The sequence below is a fragment of the Phyllobates terribilis genome, unplaced genomic scaffold (assembly GCF_046119375.1).
Source record: "Phyllobates terribilis strain yellow unplaced genomic scaffold, ASM4611937v1 Scaffold_9__5_contigs__length_417890890, whole genome shotgun sequence".
Classification (NCBI taxonomy): Eukaryota; Metazoa; Chordata; class Amphibia; order Anura; family Dendrobatidae; genus Phyllobates; species Phyllobates terribilis.
In genome coordinates this window covers 156,471,540-156,490,388 of record NW_027362769.1, presented here as the reverse complement: position 1 = coordinate 156,490,388, position 18,849 = coordinate 156,471,540, and the positions used below count along the sequence as shown (strand labels likewise).

Below are 18,849 nucleotides of genomic sequence, written 5' to 3'. Positions count from 1 at the left end.
CCTTGAGCAGATGGGATCCCCCTTGGCCAGGCGGAGTTGTAGGCCTCCCCAACTAATTGTACTCTTCTGGCTACCTTGCTAGAGGCGGGTAAAGGTAGCCCACGTCCCTGAGTGTACCGTGTGGTGCTCACCCGTATGGCCGGTGACTCGGGGCCTTCTAGTAGCTTCCGCTCCACGACGGCGGTGCTGGTCCCACACGTGTGACCGAGCCTTCGGGTTTCTGGCCCAGAGGACCTGAAATGCCCTGCCTGTCGGTTTCTGCTGCTGGGTAGGAGTTAGTCCCCACAGCCTCGGACTCCGGGTCCGGTAAGAAATCTTCAATCAGGGCGAGCTCTACAGCTTCCAGCCCTGATCTCCTCTTAGCACGACTCCCACAGAGCTCCTGATCTTTCTTTCCTATCACTGCTTCTCTTCTTCTCTCTACTCTTCTTCTCTAACCCTGCCTCAGCCCCAGGTTTATATAGGGGAAGTCCTTCCCCTCCCAGGACTGGGCAGGAGGTGTGGCATGCATAGGATTCCTGACCAAGAGACCTCCCACCTGCTCTCAGACATAACATTGCTGTTACTGTGGAAACCAGACCCCTGGGGTGCCACATTCCCCCCTAGTGAAATTTAGTACTCCGGGACTAAACATATTTTAGAAAAACATAACCAATACAAACAGAAACGGTACAATAGAAAAAAAACATATTAGAATGGTCACGGCGTGTCCGCAACCGGGTGCAGTTTTTGAAGAAAAGCAAGGTGTCCATTTCACCAAAACAGGGAGACGTAACCAGGTAGGGGTCTGTCCTGCCCCGAGTCCTTAACAGTCTTTAGTCCATTCCTAAGTTACGCTCCAACCAATTGTACAAGGATTCCCGGTAAATCCACCAAAGACTCCTAAAAATAACTAGAAACACATAATTATTTACAAGTAACAGACAGGTGACCACAAATAAAACAATTTAAACACTTCAAATTCTCCAACGTGCGGGTAACTGGCCTTTAGTGGCCCTAGTGGACCTACGGAGCTGACTGTCTGGCCCTGAACTACAGGGTGTAGGAGCTGTCAAGGGTAAACTGGGCAGCTGTCTACAGGCTCTTTGGCTCACTAGGGGTATGGCAGGCTCACTATAAGCAGAGGGTTGATCCTCCTGATCTGCTTGTGTGGAGTCTTCTGCCTCCTGGACCGGCTGTTCTTCCAGCTCTACCGGTTGCTCCGTGAGTACTTGGGATGCTGGTTGGAGGAACGTGAGGACGGGTACCACAACTGCACCATTGACTTGAGTCCAGGACCGAGGGAAGTCTCCGAGCACAGTACTAACCACATCTTCCCTTTCCTCTACGGGTCGAGGGTCTTCTTGTTCCTCTTCAGGATTCCGTAGCTGTTCGGGACACTTCTTCAGGTGATCCCGGGATACAATGGTTGTGGTTTCCCCTCCGTCTTTACTGATGGTACAGACCTTCGGGTTGTCGTGGCTTGAGGGCAGTACGATGTACGGGTCCTTCTCCCACTGGTCGTCCAACTTGTGGAGCCGTCTTTTCCTCTTCAAGACCTGCTCTCCGGGTACCAAGGGAACAGCGGGAGCATACTGGTTGTAAGTTTTCTCTTGTCTTTCCCTAGCTAGACAGAGACTTCGCTCCACGCTCTCCTGTACTTTCCGGTACTGCTGCTGCCTCTCTGTGTCCCAGTCTGCTTCCGGTGAAGTGTCCTCGGGTGTCAGGACTCCCATCTCCAGGTCAACCGGTAGCTTACCGGGTCTTGTCCTCATTAGGTAAGCCGGGGTACAGTTGGTGGAACCTACAGGGATGTAGTTGTATAGGTCCACCAGGTCGGGCAGCTTCTCAGGCCACAGACTGCGTTCTTCCAGGGGCAATGTTTTTAGAAGATCTATCACCACCTGGTTCATTTTCTCACAAAGTCCATTAGTTTGCGGATGATAGGGTGTCGTCCTGATCTTCCGGCAGCCATACAGAGTACAGAACTCTTGGAAGACCTCCACTTCAAAGGCAGGTCCCTGGTCCGTCAGCACCTGCTCTGGGTAGCCGTGTGGACGGCAGAAGTGCTGCTGGAAGGCTCTGGCTGCTGTTTGAGCCGTTAAGTCCTTGACGGGGACGACAACCAAGAACCGGGAGTAGTGATCCACGATGGTTAATGCGTAGACGTAGCCACTTCTGCTTGGGGTCAGTTTTACATGATCCAAGGCTACCAGTTCCAACAGCTGCCGGGTGACGATGGACTGAAGGGGGGTCTTCTGGCTGGCACGGTCCTTCCTTCTTAGGTTGCATGGGCCACAGTCTCTGCACCACCTCTCGATGGTTCCTCTCATGCCTACCCAATGGAACCGCCCGCGCAGCAGGAACTCCAGCTTCTTTCATCCAAAGTGCCCAGCCCCGTCGTGGTATGCCTCCATCACCATAGCTGCGTCCCTTCTTGGCACCACTACTTGCCAGATCAGTTCATGCGTCCGGGAGTTAACCATTCTGCGGCACAACTTCCCCTTGTAAAGGAACAGTCGACTCTTCTCTGCCCACAGTTGCTTGGCCTCCTCCGGAGCGTCTGGGTCAAGGCGAGCTTCTGGCTGAGTCAGCATCTCCTTCACCAGCCGGACGGCAGGGTCACTGTCTTGCGTTTCCGCCCAGTTGTAGTGAGGTAAGGGGTTGAACGTAGCGGCTTGCTTACCCCTTACACGGTGGGAATACTGGATAGTCCCATGACGGTGGAACGCAGGGAGTTCGACCTCTTCCAAATCTTCTGAATCCTCACCCCCGTCCGGTAGGTTTGGCATCCTGGACAGGGCGTCCGCGTTGGTATTGGAGCGTCCTGCCCGGTATTTGATTGTAAACTCATAGTTGGACAAGCGGGCCATCCATCTCTGCTCTAGGGCACCGAGTCTTGCAGTGTCCAGGTGTGTCAACGGGTTGTTATCCGTGTACACGGTGAACCGGGAAGAAGCGAGGTAGTGCTTAAAGTGTTCGGTGACTGCCCACACCACTGCCAGGAACTCTAGCTTAAATGAGCTGTAATTCTCAGGATTTCTTTCGGTGGGTCGCAGTTTTCGACTGGCGTAAGCAATTACCCGTTCTTTCCCCTGCTGGATCTGGGATAGTACGGCTCCTAGCCCGATGTTACTGGCGTCGGTGTAGAGGATAAAGGGTTGGCTATAATCAGGGTACGCCAGGATTTCATCCCCCGTGAGGGCCATCTTCAGCTGGCGGAAGGACTCTTCTTCCAACTTCTCCCATCTGAAGGGCGGCTTCTGGTTCTTGGCCTTCCTGGACTGGCCTATCAGGAGGTCCTGCATAGGAGCTGCCTTTTTGGTGAAACCGGGTATGAACCTTCGGTAGTAGCCTACCAACCCGAGGAACTGCCTCACTTCCTTTACACTGGAGGGGCTTGGCCATTCCTTAATTGCGGTGATCTTATCAGGGTCGGGAGCCACTCCGTCAGCACTCACCATGTGTCCCAGTTACTGCACCTTTGGCTTCAGGAGGTGACACTTGGAGGGTTTCACCTTTAGGCCGTAACTTGCCAGAGCTTCAAACACTTCCGCCAGGTGCTTCAGGTGGTCCTCGTAGGTTTTGGAGTAGACGATGACATCGTCCAGGTATAACAGGACCGTCTCAAAGTTCCGGTGTCCCAGACAGCACTCCATCAATCGCTGGAAGGTTCCTGGTGCGTTGCAGAGTCCAAACGGCATGCAGGTAAACTCACTAAGTCCCATCGGGGTGGTGAATGCGGTCTTTTCCCGATCCGCCTCTGCTACAGGAACCTGCCAGTACCCGCTAGTGAGATCCAAGGTGGAGAAGAAGTTAGCAGATTTTAAAGCAGCCAAAGACTCCTCTATTCTTGGTAAGGGGTACGCATCTTTGTGTGTGATACGGTTTATTTTCCGGTAATCTACACACATTCTCATGGTGTTGTCTTTCTTTTTGACCAAGACTAGTGGAGCTGCCCAGGGGCTACAGCTTTCCCTGATTACCCCAGCCTCCTTCATGTCTCTAAGCATCCCCTTGGCGTGTTGGTAGTGTGCAGGGGGTACGGGTCGATACCTCTCTTTTATGGGAGGATGGTCTCCCGTGGGGATGTGATGTTCTACCCCCTTGACTCGCCCGAAGTCTAACGGGTGTTTACTAAACACTCTCTCGTACTCTTGAACCACCCGGTAGACTCCCTGTTTCTGGTGGGAGGGAGTGGAGTCAGTACCCAAATGTAGCTGCTGACACCAATCCTCCATTTGTTGTTTAGAGCCGTTACCTTCCTCCGGAGAAGATGGAGGCAAGGGTTCTATGGACTGTATAGAATTCTGATTGATGGTATACAATTTGGCTAGCGTGGCATACCGGGGCAGGTACACTTCCCTCTTCCCGATATTTATTATGCGAACGGGCACCCTCCCATGGCATACATTGACCACCCCCCGTGCTGTCAAAATGGTGGGCCTACTGTCTGAGTAAACTGGTTCTACCATTGCCTGGTAATCTCTACCTCTCAGACCAATAGCCGCCCGGCACCAAATCATCATTTCACTTTTTGGGTGCATGGCAATAGGGAAAGGGTCACACATTCTCACGCTACCAATCTCACCGCCGGAGAGTTCCACCTGTTGCCATCGCATCAGTGCCCGGATCTCTTTTTGGAGCACTCGCTGCTGGCCGGAGCTGGCGTTCTTGGCAACCTGCTGTAAAATAAAAATCACCTCTGCAAGACAATTTTCAATTACATTAGTTCCTAGAGTTATCTTAGGGTGACTCTCGCGCTTATCAATGTCCACAATGATCAGTCCCTGGGCTGCCAGCTCGACTCTACCGATTTTAATGGTCACCTCTTTAAATCCGATCTGTGGCACGGGCTGACCATTGCTGGCGATGATACTCAAGTCGTCGTCAGGGTAGCGGGTTATATCCGAGTCATTCCAGTACTGCTTGAAGAGCACATACGGGATGGTGGTGACCTGTGACCCAGTGTCCAGTAGGGCACTCATAGGAATGCCATCCAGTACCACAGGCAAGACTGGACGTCCTCCCACATATTTGTCACGCCAGTTTGATGGGCCTGATGATCTTTTTCCTAGGGGTTGGCCCTCTACCCTAGGTTGTGCCAGTTTAAAGGACAGTACCTTGCCATATGTCCGGGTTGATTGCAGCGGCGGCAGATAGGTTGTCCGTCCTCGTTGTATCGGTCGCTGGATCTTCCTCTGGCCGGTGGGGTCCTCCTTGGTCGGCGCCACGGGATGTCCTCCGGTCTGGATGCCAGCTGGATCTTCCCTGGAGTAGAAACCTGTAAAGACTGCACAGTTCGGGCTAGCGCAGCAACGCTTTTAGCTAGCTCTTGGACCTGATGGTGCAGGTCGGGAGCCGGGTCATTGTTCAAAGCCTGCGCATCAGCTCCCACAGGCCCTGCCGACAAGGGCGCCGCCTCTTGGTGGTAAGTGGTAGTGGGGCGTCTGTGGGTCACAACGCCACCTGGTGCCGGTTCTTGGAGCACCCGGATGGCTCTGTCCTTGAACTGTGCAAATCCCAGATGAGGGTCCTGTAAGGCCATTGCCCGCAACTGGGTTCGGTGGGCATTGCAATATAAACCCTCTATAAATTGTTCAGTCAACAGCCGGTCCTCGTCTCCCACGCCGTCAGGGTCGGTCTGCTTAATGGCTCTCAGGGCCTCTTGTAGGTTTAGTGCATAGTCCCTTATACTCTCTTGTGCTCGCTGCTTGCACCCGTAGAATCTAAGCTTGATCTCGGCTGAGGTGCGGGTATCAAAGGTATCCTTCAGCCGGGTTAGTATCCCTGCGACAGTCCTTCCCCCAGGTGGCCAGGACTTTACCTCCCTTTGGGCTGCCCCAGTTAATTGGGCCACCAGGATGCTCACTTTTTGCTCTTCTGTGAGGGGGTACACCTGGAAGAGGCTATCCAGCTTTTCTCTAAAGTCATGCAGGGTATGTGACTCCCCTGAGTACTGGGGTAGCCAGGCCGCTCCCGGGATATAGGGCATGGTGAAAGGCATGACTGCAGCAGCGGTGGCGCTGGCGGGGGTTGAGGCAGTGAAGCTCTCCTCCGTATCCGACATCTTCCTCCCCCCTAGTGGACCGTGGCCTACCTTGCGATGATCCTCTTCCGTAGGCCGCGGCTCCGCAGTGGATCGTCAGGGTTGAGGACCTTCCGTCGCGCTCCTGTGACGTCGGCGTCTGCTGGGCTCCTTCCAGGACCTTACGCAACGTCCGGACGTGAGGCGGGGCTTCAGTTCTCGCGCGCTTTCGGAGTCCACGCCCCTCTTCTTCCCGCGCGGCGTCTTCAAGATGGCGTCCAACGGCGGGAAAACTCCACAGATGGCGGGAAGAAGGCAGAAGATGGCGCCGGATGGCGGGAATCTTCACCACTGGTAAGTTTGAACAGTCTTTTTCAGGCACGCAGTACCCGGTGGTTGCGGGCACGAGATCCTGCCGACTACGCCAAAAGTTGACGCGCCCTGGGCCTATGTGATGCAGCGTTGCGCACGCAGGGACTACCCGGAGCCGGATCTGATAGGGGTAGTAGTCTCGTGGCGGTGACCCGGTCCGTGCCCAGGGAGTCAGACTAAGTGGCGGTATATTAGCAGTAGATGTAGAACGACTACGCCACCCGTTGAATGCAGCTATGGAGCTGCCGCTGCAGGGCAAACCGCTGAGGCCGGTGGGAGGATGGTGCAGCGTGGATGGTATAACCCCCAACGGGAGGGGTATGGCCTCAGGGCAGCCGACGTGGATGATGGGGGTAGCAGGAATCACTCAGAGACGATACGGTGTAGTTCAGGGTCTTTACTGGTGACAAAGATAGACCCTCCCGGAGTACTGGCTAGCGGTCGGGGCCTGGTCAGTCCTTGAGCAGATGGGATCCCCCTTGGCCAGGCGGAGTTGTAGGCCTCCCCAACTAATTGTACTCTTCTGGCTACCTTGCTAGAGGCGGGTAAAGGTAGCCCACGTCCCTGAGTGTACCGTGTGGTGCTCACCCGTATGGCAGGTGACTCGGGGCCTTCTAGTAGCTTCCGCTCCACGACGGCGTGCTGGTCCCACACGTGTGACCGAGCCTTCGGGTTTCTGGGCCAGAGGACCTGAAATCCCCTGCCGGTCGGTTTCTGCTGCTGGGTAGGAGTTAGTCCCCACAGCCTCGGACTCCGGGTCCGGTAAGAAATCTTCAATCAGGGCGAGCTCTACAGCTTCCAGCCCTGATCTCCTCTTAGCACGACTCCCACAGAGCTCCTGATCTTTCTTTCCTATCACTGCTTCTCTTCTTCTCTCTACTCTTCTTCTCTAACCCTGCCTCAGCCCCAGGTTTATATAGGGGAAGTCCTTCCCCTCCCAGGACTGGGCAGGAGGTGTGGCATGCATAGGATTCCTGACCAAGAGACCTCCCACCTGCTCTCAGACATAACACTGCTGTTACTGTGGAAACCAGACCCCTGGGGTGCCACACATGCACCTCTGGGAAATTAAACATGCAAATTGTCTCTTCAGAGAGGAAGAGGACTAGAACTCTAGTGCCACCTGTAGGAAAATGCACCTACCTCACAGAGGAAAAAAAAATGGTCTTCTTAATTTGGTTCTCCTGGGACTATAGATGAATCTTTATTTTTACCATAGTGGTAACGGCAAACCATACAGATTTATCCTCTTCCTTCCCCGGACTGGATGGATCTGGGTACGAGAAGAACACATGTAACTTTCTAATTACATTGTAACAAAGCAAATACAAGTACAAAGTAAATGGATCAGAAACGATGTGCGGTGAGCAGTAAAACCCCATTACATTAACTTGCTCGTAACAAGAGCGATATCTATTTCCCAAATAGCACCTTGGAAATGTATATAATACGACACGATTCATTTTCCAAAATGGAGTCTGTCCCAGGAACGCAGAGCAATATCAGAGATTGAAATGACATTAACTCATTATAAAGCCCGGATGAATTTATAATATAATCAGTTAATTGTGATCCTATAGCGGAGGCAGTAGCGTCTGTGCGCCTCGTATGCATGCACTCTCTACCTGCGACACAACATTAGGCGATATTAATTCTGCTAAGCCTCTGATTTATGAACTTATTAATTCCATCTTGCTCGAGAGTGGCCATAAAATAGCGACCTCTGCAGAATACCTATAATTTCATATAATTAGCGGAAATTTTTTGCTTATGTTTTTCTTTTACTTTAATAACAATAAGTCTATGATCATTAACAGGCCGTGTGTACGACGTTACGCTCCGGGCTCTTATATGCAAATGAAATGTAATGGGTACAGGTTATCCAGTTACAGAAGTAATTGCGAGACCATAGACCTATCATAAAGGCATTGAGCAGCTGTGTGACTAAGGTGGCTATAAATGCTCCATAATTTATAGATATGTACACGGAAAAGACACTTTTTTTTTGCTTTTAACACCAACTTAAAGGAACATTACAGGAAGAGCCGATACGATGTGCTGCCTATTGCAGGAAGTGAGGGGCTGTCATGCAAGGTGAGGGCAGAACCAAGTGCACAACAAAGGGAAGCGGGGTAGGAAAACCAAACACTAGGGAAAGGGGGAGAGGAGACTCCTAGGCAGATCTGACAATCACCATGACTCCCCTAACGTCCCTAAATAGGTTCCGCACCTATCGCCGAGCAGGAAACCTAATCCCTGACTGCCCCTAGCGATAGGCCCTAGATAGGGAGGGGACGGGGTGAGCACTAGTCAGTCCCCACTACAACTAAAGATAAACAGGTAAACATACAAGGGAAACACTTAGCTTGAGAAGACACCAGAGAGATCACGCCAACTATCCTCCAAGGGAACTCCAAGAAGACACTAGCCGACTAATAGTACTTTAAGCCTGGACAGAGGAAAATAAAGCTATCACCGGTGACTCTCCGGAGAGACTGAAAGTATTTAAACATCCAGCAAAGGTGTGTCAATTAGTAGCAGAAGGTGGAGGTCACTGCTAGGTCCTAGAAGGAGAAGGATATCACTACACTACAGAGATGAAAGGATCAAGAAGGCGTCTGCAAAGCCAAGCGCAAAGATCTTCTACAGCCAGGTCCAGAACGACTGTCTGTCACAATTGATACACCCGTGACAATGGCGCTCCATGACATCGAGAAGCAAGAACTATTAACCCACTCTGTCAATACCATCCCACAGCCACTGTGGGTACAGCCACAATTCAGCTTTTATTGAAATGGATATTTAAAAAAATGAAATCTTTTGAAATTCAAAATTTGCCACTTTTTGACAAATTTTTCCCCAAAAAATTGATTTTCAGGCAATTAGCAAAGCCTGCAATTACCCAGAAAAGAAGTAACACTCTAGGTCTTCTAGGACTGTGCCCGACCACTTTAGTTCTTTAACGTAAACACAGCCTTAGTATTGTCAAAGTGATCTTAAAATATATAACAATGTTGGGCAGATGGTAAATGAGGGTACACAACAGGCTTTTTAATTTAAAAAAAACTGCACTAAGAGAGTTTCTAAAATACAAAAACTGTCTAAAATGTTCCCTTTTCCGGGACAGAAACCTGTCATGCCAGTGTTTATACACAGACTGTGTACATGGAAGAAGCCATAGCTTTTTTGGCAAAAAAAATATCCTTGTTTGGAAAATAACAGGTTTGTTCTTTGTGAAACAAAGAGGCTAGAGTTTTTTTACAAGCCTTCCAAAAATTATCCCTTTTTAGGATCAGCAAAAGTTTTCATGCATGGAAAGGGAAGATGGAATGGCCTTTTTTAATAGGCAATCCAAAACTGATGCTCATTTTGGGATCAGCAACATGTTTGAGGTTTGGGAAATTAAGGAGAAATGGCTTTTTAAAAAGTCGTCTAAAAATTATCCCTTTTTATATGAGAAGCAAAAACAGGCTTGCTGTTTTGAAAGTGAAGAAGCAATTGAGTCTTACAAAGCAAAAAATATCACTTTTTTGGGAGTAGTTTCAGATACATTTACCTGGCACAGAGTAGGATTGCAAGGGAGACTGAGTGAGACTATCGATCTGCAGTGACCACAGCTGCACAGTATAGAATAGGATGGGGCAGGCAAGATGTACTGCTGTAGCCAGGGCTGCCAGTGCTGACCTTACACAGCTGGACAACATTGATATAGAACTTAGTGGAGAGTAAGGAAATGTGTGGCTAGCATGGTTATCTATTAGCCGTGGCAGTAGCATCAGCCGCCCAGTATAGAATATGAACGGACAAACAAGGGTGTTGGTCCGAAACGTCACTACTGCCAATATGGGCTATTAAATATTTTTCTACCTTTCTACATCGTCTAGTTTTTCACTTAAAGGGGTTGTCCATGTTTATCACGAAAGTCTGCTTTCACTCTACGTAACTGCAGACTTGTGAATCCTCACATTGCGCACACTGAGCGCTGTGAGGATTCTCCGGTGCCAGCAGCGAGACCCGCATGTATGCGGTATACATACTCCAGAACACATTGTGTGTGAAATGTGAGCATTAACAAGCCTGTAGTCACATAGATTGACTGTAGACTTTCGGGGAAAACCTAGACAACCCCTTTAAAGCCAGAGTGCTGCTTCCTTTTCTTTGGATTATCTATATATTTTATCCATATAGTCTCATTGGCGTGTATTTATAAAAAAATACATAAATTAAAAATTATATATATATTTGTGAAAAAAAAAATATATATATATATTTATTTATGTATTTCTGATCAAATAATCATCTATCCATGTATCGAACGCTAAAAAAGAAAAAGAACTAACTTTGGGGTGCAAAGTCTCCAAAGTTTTAAACCTGAACCCCTTCACTTACAGTACATGCAAAAAGAAAGGCAGCGCTTCATTAATAAGATGCTAAAAATCTCATATTTGACTATTTATCTTTCTTTCACTGCAGTATAATACATTAGTAGACCCTTCAGAGAAATGCAGGATGGCAGTAAACCAATTTTACAAAAAACCTAAACAAATTTTAGGCTGAGATGCAACAAAGTAACAAATTCTAGTTCATGGTGCAGTAATACAAACTCATCTGTAGATGGCAGTAGAACATACAGGGTTTTTCATTTATTTAATTATTTTGGGGTAGACTCCCAGACAGGACAGACAAGAGTCCTCTCTGTTGTCCTAATAATGCATTGCTCCCTACATTAATATATGTATTTTGGTTTGTTCTTCCTTTGCAGATCTACCCTGACATGTGACTTTAACCTGTCAGATGAGGATTACAACTTGATTATTTTTCTAAAAAATATTGTTTCACAGCATTACATATGCCCAGTTTCTCTTGCAGGTAGTAGAAAGTAGGTTGAAGCGCCTGTACCCCTGATGAAGGGAGCTTAACGGCGAAACATCGAGACAACTATTGCAGCAATCGGAGAGCTGAGGAATATTGATCTCAATTAGACATCAATATTGGAAAATTATTTGATTCAAATAATACCTAATAAAAGTGATATTTTAATAATGCCAGTTGATATGAGGAAAGAAGGGTAAATTGTCCTGTCCATTTGTATATGCATCCTGCATACGATAAAACCATTCCAGGGTCTGAACTCTGTTGACTTTGTCTTTTCCTGGTGTCACAGGTTAAATGCCATCATTTATATGGAATTTTATCTTTACACCGTGACACTTAGTTGTCATATTTGCTGTTTTTCTCAGTTTATCTCGCTAACGATACAGATCATAACGTGTCTCCCTGACATAATCTCTTACTTTTTAATGATATCCATAATTTTCTGCATACATAAGTAAATCCTCACAGACTCTCCTGCCTGATTAGCACTTCTGCTAGTAAAATCTCACATCCTAAATCAGCACCGACTGCAAAAAAAAAAAGAGAAATAGAGAGTCAATTTCACATACTCCGTTACGTGATTATCTGCGCCAGACGATCACATGGAGCACAATTTGTAAACTGTACAACTTGTAGTTAAGAAAAAAAAAAACTTTTCTAAAAATCTTACTTTCAGAAAACTGTATTCTGGGTCACAAGTTAATATCATAGAGCACAAAGTATAACTCCGTGTCACCAAATAATCTGCAGAAAAAAATGCTTTTGCTAAAAAAAAAAAAAAAAACTAAACAAAATCAGAAAAGTGATTCTGAAGGGATTTGGTGACTTCATGAAATACCCGGGGAAAGTTTTTCTTCACCCTCTATAATGGTAGAGATAAAAAAGTGCCCCTTTAAGATTGCTTGGACTGACCCTAGTCAGAGGTCGGGATAATTTACACTCACTTGGCAAAATAAAAAGCAGCAATATTAAAGAAATGTTGAATACTTAACATCAGAATTTCTACAAGGTGCTTTTTTTTTTTCCAGCTGGGCATCCAATAAAAAAATGGAAATATAGATTTTCACATTATGTTGACTTGGAAATACAAGCAGGGCTCATAAAATAACACTTACATTAGAGGGTGCAGGGATGTCACAAAGTGGAAACTTGGCCAATCTCATCTTTAATGGCAGTCCGGCTAATAAGCTGAACTTGCCAACACACAAAAATGTGTTTTCCAATTTTTGAGCAAAGGACTGTCTTGATGTAAGCGATAAGTTGAATAATTAGGGTGGAGGGCGAATAGTCCGACACCATTTTACAAAATACATATAATAATGAATCTACATTTACCTCCTGTATTATACTCCAGAGCTGCACTCACTATTCTGCTTGTGCAGTCACTGTGTACATTCATTACATTACTGATCCTGAGTTACATCCTGTATTATACTCCAGAGCTGCACTCACTATTCTGCTGGTGCAGTCACTGTGTACATACATTACATTACTGATCCTGTACTGATCCTGAGTTACATCCTGTATTATACTCCAGAGCTGCACTCACTATTCTGCTGGTGCAGTCACTGTGTACATACATTACATTACTGATCCTGTACTGATCCTGAGTTACATCCTGTATTATACTCCAGAGCTGCACTCACTATTCTGCTGGTGCAGTCACTGTGTACATACATTACATTACTGATCCTGTACTGATCCTGAGTTACATCCTGTATTATACTCCAGAGCTGCACTCACTATTCTGCTGGTGCAGTCACTGTGTACATACATTACATTACTGATCCTGTACTGATCCTGAGTTACATCCTGTATTATACTCCAGAGCTGCACTCACTATTCTGCTGGTGCAGTCACTGTGTACAGACATTACATTACTGATCCTGAGTTAAATTCTGTATTATACGCCAGAGCAGCACTCACTATTCTGCTGGTGCAGTAACTGTGTACATACAGTGGTAGCCAAAAGTATTGGCATCCCTGCAATTCTGTCAGATAATACTCAGTTTCTTCCTGAAAATGATTGCAATCACAAATTCTTTGGTATTATTCTCTTCATTTAATTTGTCTTCAATGAAAAAACACAAAAAGAATTGTCCTAATGCCAAATTGGATATAATTCCACACCAAACCTAAAAAAGGGGGTGAACAAAAGTATTGGCACTGTTTGAAAAATCATGTGATGCTTCTCTAATTGGTGTAATTAACAGCACCTGTAACTTACCTGTGGCACCTAACAGGTGTTGGTAATAACTAAATCACACTTGCAGCCAGTTAACATGGATTAAAGTTGACTCAACCTCTGTCCTGTGTCCTTGTGTGTACCACATTGAGCATGGAGAAAAGAAAGAAGACCAAAGAACTGTCTGAGGACTTGAGAAACCAAATTGTGAGGAAGCATGAGCAATCTCAAGGCTGCAAGTCCATCTCCAAAGACCTGAATGTTCCTGTGTCTTCCGTGCGCAGTCTCATCAAGAAGTGTAAAGCCCATGGCACTGTGGCTAACCTCCCTAGATGTGGACGGAAAAGAAAAATAGACGAGAGATTTCAACGCAAGATTGTGCGGATGGTGGATAAAGAACCTCGACTAACATCCAAACAAGTTCAAGCTGCCCTGCAGTCCGAGGGTACAACAGTGTCAATCCGTACTATCCATCGGCGTCTGAATGAAAAGGGACTGTATCGTAGGATACCCAGGAAGATCCCACTTCTTACCCCGAGACATAAAAAAGCCAGGCTGGAGTTTGCCAAAACTTACCTGAGAAAGCCTAAAACGTTTTGGAAGATGTTCTCTGGTCAGATGAGAAAAAAGTAGAGCTTTTTGGGAAAAAGCATCAACATAGAGTGTACAGGAAAAAAAAAGAGGCATTCAAAGAAAAGAACACGGTCCCTACAGTCAAACATGGCGGAGGTTCCCTGATGTTTTGGGGTTGCTTTGCTGCCTCTGGGACTGGACTGCATGACCGTGTGCATGGCATTATGAAGTCTGAAGACTACCATCAAATTTTGCAGCATAATGTAGGGCCCAGTGTGAGAAAGCTGGGTCTCCCTCAGAGGTCATGGGTCTCCCTCAGAGGTCATGGGTCTTCCAGCCGGACAATGACCCAAAACACACTTCCAAAAACACACTTCCTATAACATGGTTTGAGAGAAAGCACTGGAGACTTCTAAGGTGGCCAGCAATGAGTCCAGACCTGAATCCCATAGAACACCTGTGGAGAGATCTCAAAATGGCAGTTTGGAGAAGGCACCCGTCAAATATCAGCGACCTGGAGCAGTTTGCCAAAGAAGAATGGTCTACAATTCCAGCAGAGCATTGTAAGAAACTCATTGATGGTTACCGGAAGCGGTTGTTCGCAGTTATTTTGGCTAAAGGTTGTGCAACCAAGTATTAGGCTGAGGGTGCCAATACTTTTGTCCGGCCCTTTTTTGGAGTTTTGTGTGAAATGAGCAATGATTTGATTTTTGCTTCATTCTCTTTTGTGTTTTTTCCTTGCAAGCAAATTAAATGAAGATAATAATACCAACGAATTTGTGATTGCAATCATTTTCAGGAAGAAACTGAGTATTATCTAACAGAATTGTAGGGGTGCCAATACTTTTGGCCACCACTGTACATTACATTACTGATCATAAGTTACATCCTGTATTATACTCCAGAGCCGCACTCACTATTCTGCTTGTGCAGTCACTGTGTACATACATTACATTACTGATTCTGAGATACATCCTGTATTATACTCCAGAGCTGCACTCACTATTCTGCTGGTGCAGTCACTGTGTACATACATTACATTACTGATCCTGTACTGATCCAGAGTTACATCCTGTATTATACTCCAGAGCTGCACTCACTATTCTGCTGGTGCAGTCACTGTGTACATACATTACATTACTGATCCTGTACTGATCCAGAGTTACATCCTGTATTATACTCCAGAGCCGCACTCACTATTCTGCTTGTGCAGTCACTGTGTACATACATTACATTACTGATTCTGAGATACATCCTGTATTATACTCCAGAGCTGCACTCACTATTCTGCTGGTGCAGTCACTGTGTACATACAATACATTACTGATCCTGTACTGATCCTGAGTTACCTCCTGTATTATAATCCAGAGCTGCACTCACTATTCTGCTGGTGCAGTCACTGTGAACATACATTACATTATTGATCCTGAGTTACATCCTGTATTATACTCCAGAGCTGCACTCACTATTCTGCTGGTACAGTCACTGTGTACATACATTACATTACTGATTCTGTACTGATCCAGAGTTACATCCTGTATTATACTCCAGAGCTGCACTCACTATTCTGCTGGTGCAGTCACTGTGTACATACATTACATTACTTACCCTGTACTGGTCCTCAGTTACATCCTATATTATACTTCAGAGCTGCACTCACTATTCTGCTGGTGCAGTCACTGTGTACATACATTACATTACTGATTCTGTACTGATCCAGAGTTACATCCTGTATTATACTCCAGAGCTGCACTCACTATTCTGCTGGTGCAGTCACTGTGTACATACATACAATACATTACTGATTCTGCACTGATCCTGAGTTACCTCCTGTATTATACTCCAGAGCTGCACTCACTATTCTGTTGGTGGTGTCACTGTGTACATACATTACATTACTGATCCTGAGTTACATCCTGTATTATACTCCAGAGCTGCACTCACTATTCTGCTGGTACAGTCACTGTGTACATACATTACATTACTTACCCTGTACTGGTCCTGAGTTACATCCTATATTATACTCCAGAGCTGCACTCACTATTCTGTTGGTGGTGTCACTGTGTACATACATTACATTACTGATCCTGAGTTACATCCTGTATTATACTCCAGAGCTGCACTCACTATTCTGCTGGTACAGTCACTGTGTACATACATTACATTACTTACCCTGTACTGGTCCTGAGTTACATCCTATATTATACTCCACAGCTGCACTCACTATTCTGCTGGTGCAGTCACTGTGTATGTGTCACCCTGGCCTGGATGCCACAAAATGTATTAAAGCTGTGTCTGAGAGCAAGGGGGAGGTTCTCTAGTCAGGGGAACATTAGCATGCAATGCCTCCTGTCTCAGGCCAGTAGGGGGAGCAGGCTGCCCCTATAAAAGCTGGAACTGGGGGCAGGGTTAGAGAGAGCTGGACGACCTGTCTCAGGATTCAGGTCCCAGAGCAGAGAGGGACAGTTGTATTGCACCTAAGAGGAAGTGTGGCAGAAGGAGAGCCACAAGCCAGAGACAAGAGGCGAAGAGAGCCTGTCTTGGCAGAAAGAGGACTTAATTTACAAGACTTTGGTGTCTGAGGCTGGGAGGATTCCACATTCTCCAGCAGATAACCAGTCCGCAGGGGACTGTATGTTTCTTGGCCTAAGAAGCCTGGAGGCCCTGCCACAACAGGAGGGACCAGCAAAGCCGTACAAGGCTGGGAGCAGAAAGGAACCCACGTTGCAGGCCATGCAGGCGAGAGTACACGGAGAGCTCGGAAACGTGGGTTGTTACTCTATAAGGAGGAGATAGCCAGAAGGAGCACAGAAAGCACGGTAGGCCTACACCCTCACCCTGACCAGGGCCAATTTCCCCGTTGCTCTCAGACATCCAGGTCCCCTCCTAGCCGGGACTGTTTGTGGGTCAATTTACCTGTTCTAGTAAAGACCCTGGACTGCAACCTGTTGTCTGCGTGCTCCTTGCTCCTCCAGCACTATCAGCACTGGGACTCTCACTACCATCACCCCCAACATCCACTACACTGCCCTGGGGCCGCACCATCCCAGCTGCACACGTCATCAGCCCCAGCGGACTGCCTTGCAGCGGCGGTTCCTAATAACCGCAATCCACGGGTGGCGTAGTCGGACATTATCTAAAACATCTGAAAGACTACCACTGGTCTGACCACCCTGAGCCGCGGAACCAGGTTGCCACTACTACTCCCATCGTTCCCCTATTGCCCGGATCCGAGTGCCCCACGGCCCAGGGGGCGAGTCAGCTTTGGCGTAGTCGGCAGGATTTTGTGCCCGCAACCACCGGGTACTGCGTGCCTTCAAAAGACTGTCATACCTTCCGTGGTGAAGGTTCCCGCCATCCGGAGCCGTTTCCCGCCATTTCCAGCCGTCTCCCGCCATCTTCAACCGCTTTCCCGCCATCGGACGCCATCTTCAGGACGCCGCGCGGGAAGAAGAGGGGCGTGGACGTCCAAACCACGCGAGATCCGAAGCTCCGCCCCACGCACCGACGCTGCGCAAGGTCCTGGAAGGGAGAGAGAGCGACGCTGACGTCATCAGGACGCGACGCAAGGTCCTCGTCCAGAGCAGCAGCAGCGGAGCCGCGGCCTACAGAAGAGGATCGTCGGAAGGTAGGCCACGCTTAACTAGGGGGGAGGAAGATGTCGGACACAGAGGCGCCCACTACCACCAACGCAGCTGCAGCAGCGGTGATGCCCTTTTCCCTGCCCTACATCCCTGGAGCGGCCTGGCTGCCCAAATACTCAGGGGAGCCCCATGCCCTAACTGACTTTAAGGAAAGGCTGTACAGTTTGTTCCAAGTCTACCCCCTGACAGAGGAACAGAAGGTCAGCATATTAACAGGGCAGTTAACTGGCGCAGCCCAAAGGGAGGTAAAATCATGGCCCACTGAGGAGAAAAGGACTGTGAAGGGTATTCTGACCCAGCTGCGGGGTACCTTTGACACACGTACCTCCGCTGAGATTAAAATGAGGTTCTATGGATGTAAGCAGCGGGCACAGGACAGCATCAGAGACTATGCCCTAAATCTGCAGGAAGCCTTGAGGGCTATTCAACAAACTGACCCTGGCAGTGTGCAGGAAACGGATAAGCTGCTAACAGAACAATTCATAGAAGGTCTGCTGTCTAGCGCCCACAGGGCCCAACTGCGCCTCATGTTCTTTCAGAACCCCGACCTGACCTTTGCCCAATTTAAGGACAGGGCCATAAGGGTGCTCCGTGAATCTGCAACCAGTGGCGCTATAAACCCCCGGTGCCCTGCTCTCACCTACCACCAGGAGGCGGCGCCCTCCTCTATGGACCCCGTGGGGGCTGATGCACAGGCCCTGAACCAAGCCCCGTCGAAAGACCTGCACCACCAAGTCCAGGAGCTGACCAGGAGCGTCGCGGCGTTGACCAGGACCGTCCAGGCATTACAAGTGGACCCGTCAAGACCCATCGAGTTGGCTTCAAGTCCGGAGGATGTCCCATGGCGTCGACAGAGGAGGATCCCGTCGTTCCGAGGGAGGCCCACAGACCGCTACGCAGAGGATGGACAGCCCATTTGCCGTCGATGCAACCAGCCCGGACACATTTCCAGGTACTGTAATTTAAACGGGTCCAACCTGGGGCAGAGGGCCAACCCCCAAGCATAAGATCACCAGGCCCTTACAATTGGCGTAATAAGTACGTTGGGGGGCACCCGGTTTTACCCGTGGTGCTGGACGGTATCCCCATGAGCGCCTTGCTGGATACTGGGTCGCAAGTAACCACTATCCCTTATGTACTTTTTAAGCAGTATTGGACTGATGCTGATATCACACGGTATCCAGACAGTAACT

At 48.1% G+C, this 18,849-nt stretch overlaps 1 protein-coding gene across 4 annotated transcripts in view; it reads right to left on the bottom strand.

The window, feature by feature from the left end:
- Positions 1–230: 230 nt before the first annotated feature.
- GTDC1 (glycosyltransferase like domain containing 1) overlaps positions 231–18,849 on the bottom strand; it is a 471,831-nt gene continuing 453,212 nt past the window's right edge. For 2 of the 4 annotated variants that reach the window (XR_012250688.1, XR_012250691.1), the window contains one exon: positions 7,525–7,652. The gene's annotated coding sequence lies outside the window, so the exon portion shown is untranslated. Of the gene's footprint in view, positions 893–7,522; positions 7,653–18,849 lie in introns of those variants that run through there. The other 2 variants (XR_012250686.1, XR_012250690.1) reach the window with 2 other exon arrangements.